The sequence below is a fragment of the Triticum dicoccoides genome, chromosome 7A (assembly GCF_002162155.2).
Source record: "Triticum dicoccoides isolate Atlit2015 ecotype Zavitan chromosome 7A, WEW_v2.0, whole genome shotgun sequence".
In the NCBI taxonomy this organism is placed as follows: domain Eukaryota; kingdom Viridiplantae; phylum Streptophyta; class Magnoliopsida; order Poales; family Poaceae; genus Triticum; species Triticum dicoccoides.
In genome coordinates this window covers 243,496,465-243,504,980 of record NC_041392.1, presented here as the reverse complement: position 1 = coordinate 243,504,980, position 8,516 = coordinate 243,496,465, and positions in this window count along the sequence as shown.

Below are 8,516 nucleotides of genomic sequence, written 5' to 3'. Positions count from 1 at the left end.
TCCTCGGCCCCTTCCCCCGAGCTGTCGGGGGCTTTGAGTACTTGTACGTCGCAATAGACAAGTTCACAAAGTGGCCGGAAGTGCAGCCAGTGAGGAAGGTGACAGCACAGTCGGCAGTCAAGTTCTTCAGGTCGATTGTTTGCCGTTTCGGGATCCCTAACAGGATCATCACCGACAACGGCACGCAATTCACGAGCCGCACCTTCATGCAGTACGTCCAAGACCTTGGCGCCAAGGTCTGCTTCGCTTCTGTTGCTCATACGAGAAGCAACGGTCAAGCAGAGAGGGCAAATGCTGAAGTGCTGCGCGGACTCAAGACCAGAACTTTCGACAGGCTGCACAGATGCGGAAGGAACTGGATCGAGGAGCTGCCGGTGGTTCTTTGGTCGATCAGAACGACGCCAAATCGAGCCACTGGCCAGACACCTTTCGCTCTAGTCTATGGAGCAGAGGCAGTTCTCCCCACGGAACTCGTATACGGATCACCTCGAGTGCTCGCTTATGATGAGCTTGAGCAAGAACAGCTGCGGCAAGACGATGCGCTGCTCCTTGAGGAAGATCGTCTTCAGGCTGCTGTACGAGCTGCTCGATACCAGCAAGCTTTGTGCCGCTATCATAGCCACAAAGTTAAAGCCAGAAGCTTCGAGGAAGGCGACCTTGTTCTTCGGCGCGTTCAATCCGCCAAGAATTCCAACAAGTTGACGCCGAAGTGGGAAGGCCCTTATCGGGTGAGACAAGTCACAAGGCCTGGCGTTGTCCGCCTTGAGACCGAAGATGGCATTCCAGTGAGCAACTCCTGGAACATAGAACATCTTCGTAAGTTTTTCCCATAAGGCGCGGTTGCCGGAACCCGTTCCGGCAACCACCTTTTGTACAAGTCTTGCCGCTGTTGCATGTAATCCTTTGTACAAAGCCGGGCGCAGATCCCGTGCATAAGTAAAACCCCATGTGCTCCGCACAGCTTGTCCATTTCATGCGTTAGTTCCTTTCTTGCATGCAATTATCTGACACTTTGTGCAGCACCTACATCCGGTAAGCAGTAACGAGCCGAAGAGCTCCATATTATTATTTTCTCTTCTTTCTTTTTCTCTTAAAAGGAAAATAAGGTTCTCTCGCACACAAGTTTGCCGGGGGGGAAGGAGAAGATTGTGGTATGGGCTAGGCGTCGTTCAAACAAGGACTTGCCTTACCGGGAAGCAAATGACAGAAAAGCTAAGTTGCCAAAGTTTGAGCAATCACTTTTTCAAATTTTTTAGTTATCTTCCTCGAACGACCCTGCTTTGTATGGAAAACCTGTGCGCGGAGGAACCAACTCGTGGCTAGTTGCGCCCTTACTTTGTTTCGAGTCCGCTCAAAAGCTTAAGCATGCTGCATCTAGTCGCGACAAGGTTTTTTGTCGGAAGCAGCGCCGCCAGCAGGCTGCTGAAGTCCCGCACTCAGCGCTCGCGGCTCGGGCGCCTGCGCCGACAAGTTCCCTAGAAGCGTAGGGTAAAAACATACAAGGGAAGGAGTCTAGTAGAGGAAATAACATTGCAATTGATAACAGAAATAAAGTTATATTACAAAGATAACTTGTCGCAGCTCTAACAGACTGTTTTCATAACATGACTAGCAGCGACAAGGGAAAAGAAGAAATGGGCGGCCTAATCTACACGCCCGCCCTCGACTCTCTTGATCTCGCTCACCTTGTCCACAATGGGTGCGACAAGGGCCTTGAGTGCGTCCAGATCGGCGTCAGGCGGCAAGGACCTGATGACGTTGGTGAAGCTGAGGCCTGGGTTGCGGAAGGCCACCTTCATCAGCACCTTCTGGAGAACCCCAGCGCAGATTTTGCGCGACTCGTCGGCCAGCTGCTTCGGGATCCTCTCCCGGAGCCGCTGGAGTGCCGTCGCCACGCCCTTGAAGAATAGGCTAAGCTTGGCGCTGGGTTGAAGGCTCTCGTCGGAAGGATACCCAAAGTCCTCCATCCCCAGCTGCGCCAGCTCCTCGTTGATGACTGCGGCAGTGTTCACCAGACCTTCGGTCCAGTGCTCCACTGTGTCTCTGAACGAGTTCTGGGTAACTGCAATGCTCTCCAGCAGCGCCGCGTCAGCCTTGACCTTCTCCGCCAAGGTCTTCTCCCGCTCCTTGGCGGCCTCCAGCGTCTGCGTCAGCGTGGCCAGCTTCAGCTCCAGGTGTGCTTTGGAATCCTTGGCGGTGCTGAGCTCCTTGCCCCTTTCAGCGAGAAGGCCTTGCAGCTCACCGTGGGCGGCAGCATCCTTCTCGCGCTCACGCTTGAGCGCGGCAAGCTCCTCGCCGCTCTTCCCAATATCGGCCTCCAGCTGCGCCACCTTCTCCTCTAGCTCTTTCTTGGCGGCCTCTGCAGTTGCCGCGGCATCCTTTGCCTCCTTGAGCGCCCCGCCAAGTGCTCGCTCACGCTCGGCGAGCTCTTCCTCGTAGCTGTCGAGGTGGGCCTTCCGCTGCACTAGCTCACCTTCCCGCGGGAACTGCTTCTCGGCAGCCAGCCTTTGATTCTCTTCAGCCTCGGCCTTCTCGAGAAGAAAGGCCGTGCGCTCCTCGTCTACACGCTCCCGCTCCTGCGCCAGGGACCAGAGAGCTTCTTGATTTTGTCCCCTGAGCTCCTCCGCGCGCTTCTCCATGTCAACCCCCGCCTTCGCGACAAGCGCTTCCCGGGAAGCCAGCTTGGCTTGCCGGGTGCGGTAGAGTGATAGCAGCTTCCGCAGCAGCTGCTCCTCCTCAGCCTCGTCGCTGCTGCTACCGGGCGTGTCAACCAATGACAGCCCAGCAGAGGCGAGCACCTCCCCGTCAAAAGTCTCCCCCTCGACCGGTGCCCTGGAGCTCAACGCCCAGGGCAGCTTGATGAAGATATAGTCACCGGCCTGCAAGTAGGCGCTGGGCTGGGGCTCCTCGGAGCCCGGCTCCGCAGAAGCGGCAGAGGGTTCGGCGGTCAGTGCAGCGCCCGGCGCTCCTGCGGCCTCAGGGTCGTCAGTGCGATCGCCCGACCCCTCGCCGTCTTCCGCAGCAGCAGCCCCGGCGGCCTCCTCGCCGGCGATCACATCAGCACCGGCACCTTCCTCGCCGGCGCCCTCTGTCTCCATTGGCTCAGCCGAAGATGGGTCTGAAGAACGAAGAAGGGAGGGAAATCAATCAAAAATCCAAGAAAGGAAAAACAGAAGAAGCGGAACCCAAGGGAAAGTTTCTGGGCAAGTGGATTACCTGCGCCAAGATCTTCAGCTGCGGCCTCGGTCGCCGCAGGATCAGCAGTGCCGTCCCTTGCTGGAGAGTCCCCCCTTGCCGGAGAACGCTCCCTTGCCAGGGACTCCTCCCTTGGCGGCGCAGTCGAAGCAGGTGGCACTTCGGGGCTAGCCTCCGTGCGCTCCTGATGAGGCTGCTCTGCTCCTGCACAAGTCAACAAGCAAGATATCAATAAAGGAAAAAGCACTCAAGCGCGCCCGGCAGCAGAAGGCTAAACTATGAACTTACGCTGGGGGCTGCTCCGAGGGGTGATTGCCGGGTCCGTCAAGGTGGTCTCGGACCCACCTCCTGCCGACACGATGGGGTCATCCTCGATGACGATCACCGCGGCCTTGGCCCTCTTCGCCGCTCTCTGGGCCAGTGTTCTGAAAAGAAAGGAGTCCAGATTGGAGCAAGTCAGATACAAGATATAAACAGCAAGATTGAAGGATTATAAGAGCACCAAAGAAACTCACTCTTCTTCCTCCTCGTCGGAGCTGAGCGCGGAAAGATCGAAGTCCGGCCCTCCTCCGGTGCGGCGAGGTGGAGGAGTAGGATCCCTTGCCCGCTTGGCGGGGGCAGTGGCAGTGGCCCGGGAAGATCCCACTCCAGTTGCCGCTGCTGCGTGAGGCGCTCCCACGGCAACACTGCTTGCCGCGGTAGAGCGCGTCGCGCGGCTCGGTAGCTGTGGAGCCGGCTGCCGCCCTGCTGCGTCCCCGGCCCTGCGAAGGCGCCTCCTTCGCGGGGCCGGGGGCTCCGCCTGCGGCAAGCTCTCTGAAGGTTCAGCCTCCTCCTCGCCGGCCTCGCTCGACTCGGCTTCGGAACCAGCAGGCTCCTCCTCGCCCATGAACTCCGCGCGTTCGGCAAGGTTTGCCGCCTCTGCAGCCTCCGCCTCCTCCACAGTAAACCCAAACACACCCGCAGCTGCTGCGGCCGCAGCCTCTTCCGCCCTAGTAGCGATGAGCTGCAGCTCCTCATCGGTGGTGTCACGGGTGAGGCTCTTCTGCTCGTCGGCACGGACCGGCACTTCCTCCAAGGTGTCGAAGAATGCTCGCACAACGTCATCCGCAGGCTCTTGCCAAGTTGGGACGATGCCGTGTGAATCGCACAACGGCATCATGGCGCGGATCCGGTCAAGCGAAGAGTTATTGCACAAAGGAACTACGCCCCTCGGCAGTGTGAATGGGTGCTGGGGGTCGCGTTTGAATAATTCCAAGAGCATTGCGTCCAACTCCAAGACAGTGAAGTTGTAGTTCAGGCCCGGCCGCAGCCTCATGATGTCCGCCGAATTCTTGAATTCCCAGGCGGGCCTCCTCCTCTCCTGCAGGGGGGCAATGCGGCGGCGGAGGAAATCTGCCCCGACAGCACCTACGGTGAGCCCGGCAAGCCTGAGGCGAAGAATCCTAGTGATGGCGATCTTCAGCCTCTCGTCTTCCGGGGCCATGTTGCTCCAGTCATTGCCGCGCACTATTGGAGTTTGGCGCACGGCGGTGAAGGGCAGCGGATCCTCCTCGATGATCCAACACCACTCTGCTCTCCACTCCTCCCACTTGCTGCGAAGCTCACCCTCCAAGTACGCTTCTTTCTTGCCGACTCTCGAGACCCAGGCAATCCCTCCGGCAAGCGGCTCTCCTCTCTCTACCCGAGGTATGAAGAAGTGGCGGAAAAGGGCTACACTAGGGTGGACCCCGACAAAGTTTTCGCACAAGTGTGCGAAAACCGCCATGGTCAGGACAGCATTGGGGGTGAAGTCAAGGAGGCGGAAGCCATATGTGTTCATAATGTCACACAAGAACTCCGAGAAGGGCGGGCAGAGCCCGCAATAGAAGAATAGCGGGAAGAACGGGTACCCATTTGGAGCCGACTCCGAGGCAGCGGCCGGGAGTACCCTCATGCGCGGATGCGCACGCGTCTCCGTCGCCCAAAAGAGGTAGAAGTACTCCCTCAGCTCCTGCACGCCGAGCTGGGGGGTGAAGATGGCCCGCTCCTTCCGCAGCGCCGCGAGCCGCTGCGCCTCGGCTGACTTCACACCCTTTCCCTTGTCGGCTTTCGGGGCCATGGAGGAGGTGGTGGGGAAGGTCGACGGCGTGGTGATGCTGGTGGCAATGGGGGGCGGAGCGCTGCTCTCTCGGCTTCGGGAAGAAGGAGGGAGCGGCGGAGTTTGTGAAGAAGGAGTAGCAGCAACCAGCGAGGGGGGACGAACTGCCCTTGTTTCCTCTGCTTATAAAGAGGGACGGGGCGGACGTTTCGGCCTTCCAAATAAACAACCACCCACGATCTCTCCCACGATGCCGCATTCAACGCGTGCCGTTATGGGACAGTGCGGTGGATACGGAACAAGATTTGGCGTGGCCCAGCCCGTGTGTGCCCGTGCCCTGTCTTGGGCCTGGCCCAACAGCGCTCGGCACCGTGTCTGGCCCAGGCCCGGGGGCTCCTGTCGGTGTACTAGAATAGGGGTACCCTAGTACCCCGAACTTGTGCACGGGCAGTTGCAGCACCCCGCGGCAAAGGCTTGCCGGGCAAACGCCAAGATCCCCCAAGGTTCCCTTGGAACCATCCAAGAACAAAGTGTTTAAGCTAAGGAGACAAGACCCCGGCAAGAGGAGCTTGCCAGGAAGGCCAACCAAGGCGCTCCAAGGAACTTGCCGCGACGCGCCACGTGCTCCGGCAAGGCAGCAAGGCCCCGGCAAGAGGAGCTTGCCGGGAAGGCTAAACAAGGTACCCCGGGGCCCGGTGAGCGACGAGCTTCTGGACCCGGCAAGATAACAACAGCGGCAAGGCGCTTGCCGCGGCAGGCGGCCACTCTGCGCCCACGCTCCAGCACATCCACCAACGTGTCGCTCTGGGGGCCTCTCTGGGCGCGCGTGGCGGGAGGTTGTGCAGCCAGCGGTGCGCAGTGGCATGCGAAGCTGACAAGATCGCCATCGTGGCGGACGGTGGCGCCCCTAACGGTCCTTTTCTGCACTGTTTGGGCGACTTAGACGGGCATTTAATGCCCTTGTCCCCTGCCGTCAGGGTTAGGGAGGATGCACTGTACAAGCAACTGAACCAACTACCTCGCTTTTTACATTTTTACCCTCCTCTGCGTTGCCACCTGTCGGTGACCCCTTTAGCGTATAAAAGGAGGCCCATGCGCAACGTAGGGGGGGTTCGGTTCGGAGCCTCAGACAGTCGGCTTTGATCCATTGGTAGCCCAGAAAACACATCCCTCTCTCTCGCTCGAGAGCAAGAACACCAGATAATACAACTAGACAATCAGCAGTAGGAGTGTTATCTCTCCGGAGAGCTCCGAAGCTGGGTAAACTGCTCGTGTGCTTCGCCTCGATCCGCTCTTCGTGCGATCTCCGCCCCCCGCCGAACCGAAAGGGGCCCGGTCCGCCGGCCCCATAGGTGTTCGTGGATCAGTTTCCCCGACACCGGGTCTATCTTTTATCATATAAGTTTACAATCTATTTTACTTTGCAATCTTTATATTCCAATCTTTATCATAAAAATACCAAAAATATTATCTTATCATCTCTATCAGATCTCACTCTCGTAAGTGACCATGAAGGGATTGACAACCCCTTTATCGCGTTGGTTGCGAGGTTCTTATTTGTTTTTGTAGGTACGAGGGACTTGCGTGTGGCCTCCTACTAGATTGATACATTGGTTCTCAAAAACTGAGGGAAATACTAACGCTACTTTGCTGCATCACCCTTTCCTCTTCAAGGGAAAACCAACGCAGTGCTCAAGAGGTAGCACTAGTTTTTCCCTACAACAAAGGAATATATTTTATTTAACTACCAAGTTTGTTGAAAACATTGAGAATGGTAACCCCATCTCAATACCAATTAAAAGTTAACAACCCAACAAAATTAAGTAGAGTGTTGAGATCAACATAATAATCGAAGCACCAGATACTCAAGATGTCCATAACCAGGGACACGGCTAATCATGATTAGTTTGTACACTCTGGAGAGGTTTGCACACTTTTCCCCCACAAGACTCGATCTCCTCCGTTAAATTTCTTACCCTGCATGATGTTTGAGAAACGGATGACCGAGACATAGTCTTTCAGAAGCATTAACTCTTTACGACGGGTAGACAGTACTACCTACATCCCCTACATCTGCTAGTCTACCACTGAAAGAGGTCACACAACATACTTAACAATGCCAGAGCCCATAATGGCTTGTGGCTGCACACGGAAGTTTCCAGCATGAATAACATTATGATCCCTTTGAACATGGATGGCAAACCATAGGAAAATCACACAGATACCCCGGGATCTCCTTTGGACAACACTGGATTACCCCAGGTTCCCACAACCAAGCCACCCAGATGTGTACTAAGTGGCCACCTTAAGTTAAACCTTAATTAACAAAAATCTCACATCTTACATGGAATCTCTCAAACCAAACTACATCTATGAGCATAGCATAGCAGTATAAGCATAACGTAGAACACCCAGGGTTTAAAAACAAGACAATAGGTTCTACCTCATCAACTACTTCCCAGTACCCACATGTTATCAAGCCCTAACCATGAAGTGTTTGAGGATTGAATCTAATGCATAAAAACTGGGTAATAAGCGATATGATCAAAGGGTTACTTGCCTTGCTGACGGTCTGAAAACCCTAGTGAATCATAGTAGCAAGCCTCGCACGCCAGAAACTCTATCATGAACAAACAATAGCATGCATAAGCACTCAATCAATATGCAAGGGTAAAACTCAAATGTAAAGATCCAAACTGAAAGTTCAAATGAAGAGCTTCGATTTGCAAAAAGAAACAATCGAATCGGAGCTACGAAACTCAAACTACGATCAAAAAAATTCAAATTCAAATCTTCTTGAAACCAAATTTTAAGTTGTCAAAACCATGTTCAAGTTGACTATCTGGATAGACTGGAACAAGACGAAGATTTAGGCGTTGGTTTCACTCGATTTTGATAAACAAGCAAAAATTAACGAAGGTTTGAAGTTCAGGGACTAAACCATGATAAAAATATTTACGGATAGGTCCCTGGCAGAAAATAAAACTAAAAGAAAAACCTAACGAATGAACGTTTGTAAACAGAGGCTAACGAACGAACGTGTTCGCTAATAGAGAGGAGCGGGCGAACGTTTGTCAACTAACGAACGAAAAAAATGATCTAATAGTAATAATAAAAAACTGAACACAAAAACAGGCGAACCGGGCGGTTTTTATACCGGTCTTCGGTCGGCGGCGGCGGTCAACGGCGAGGTGGCGCGGCTCCAACGGCTTCGGCGGGCGAGGCGACAGCGGCGGCTATCGGG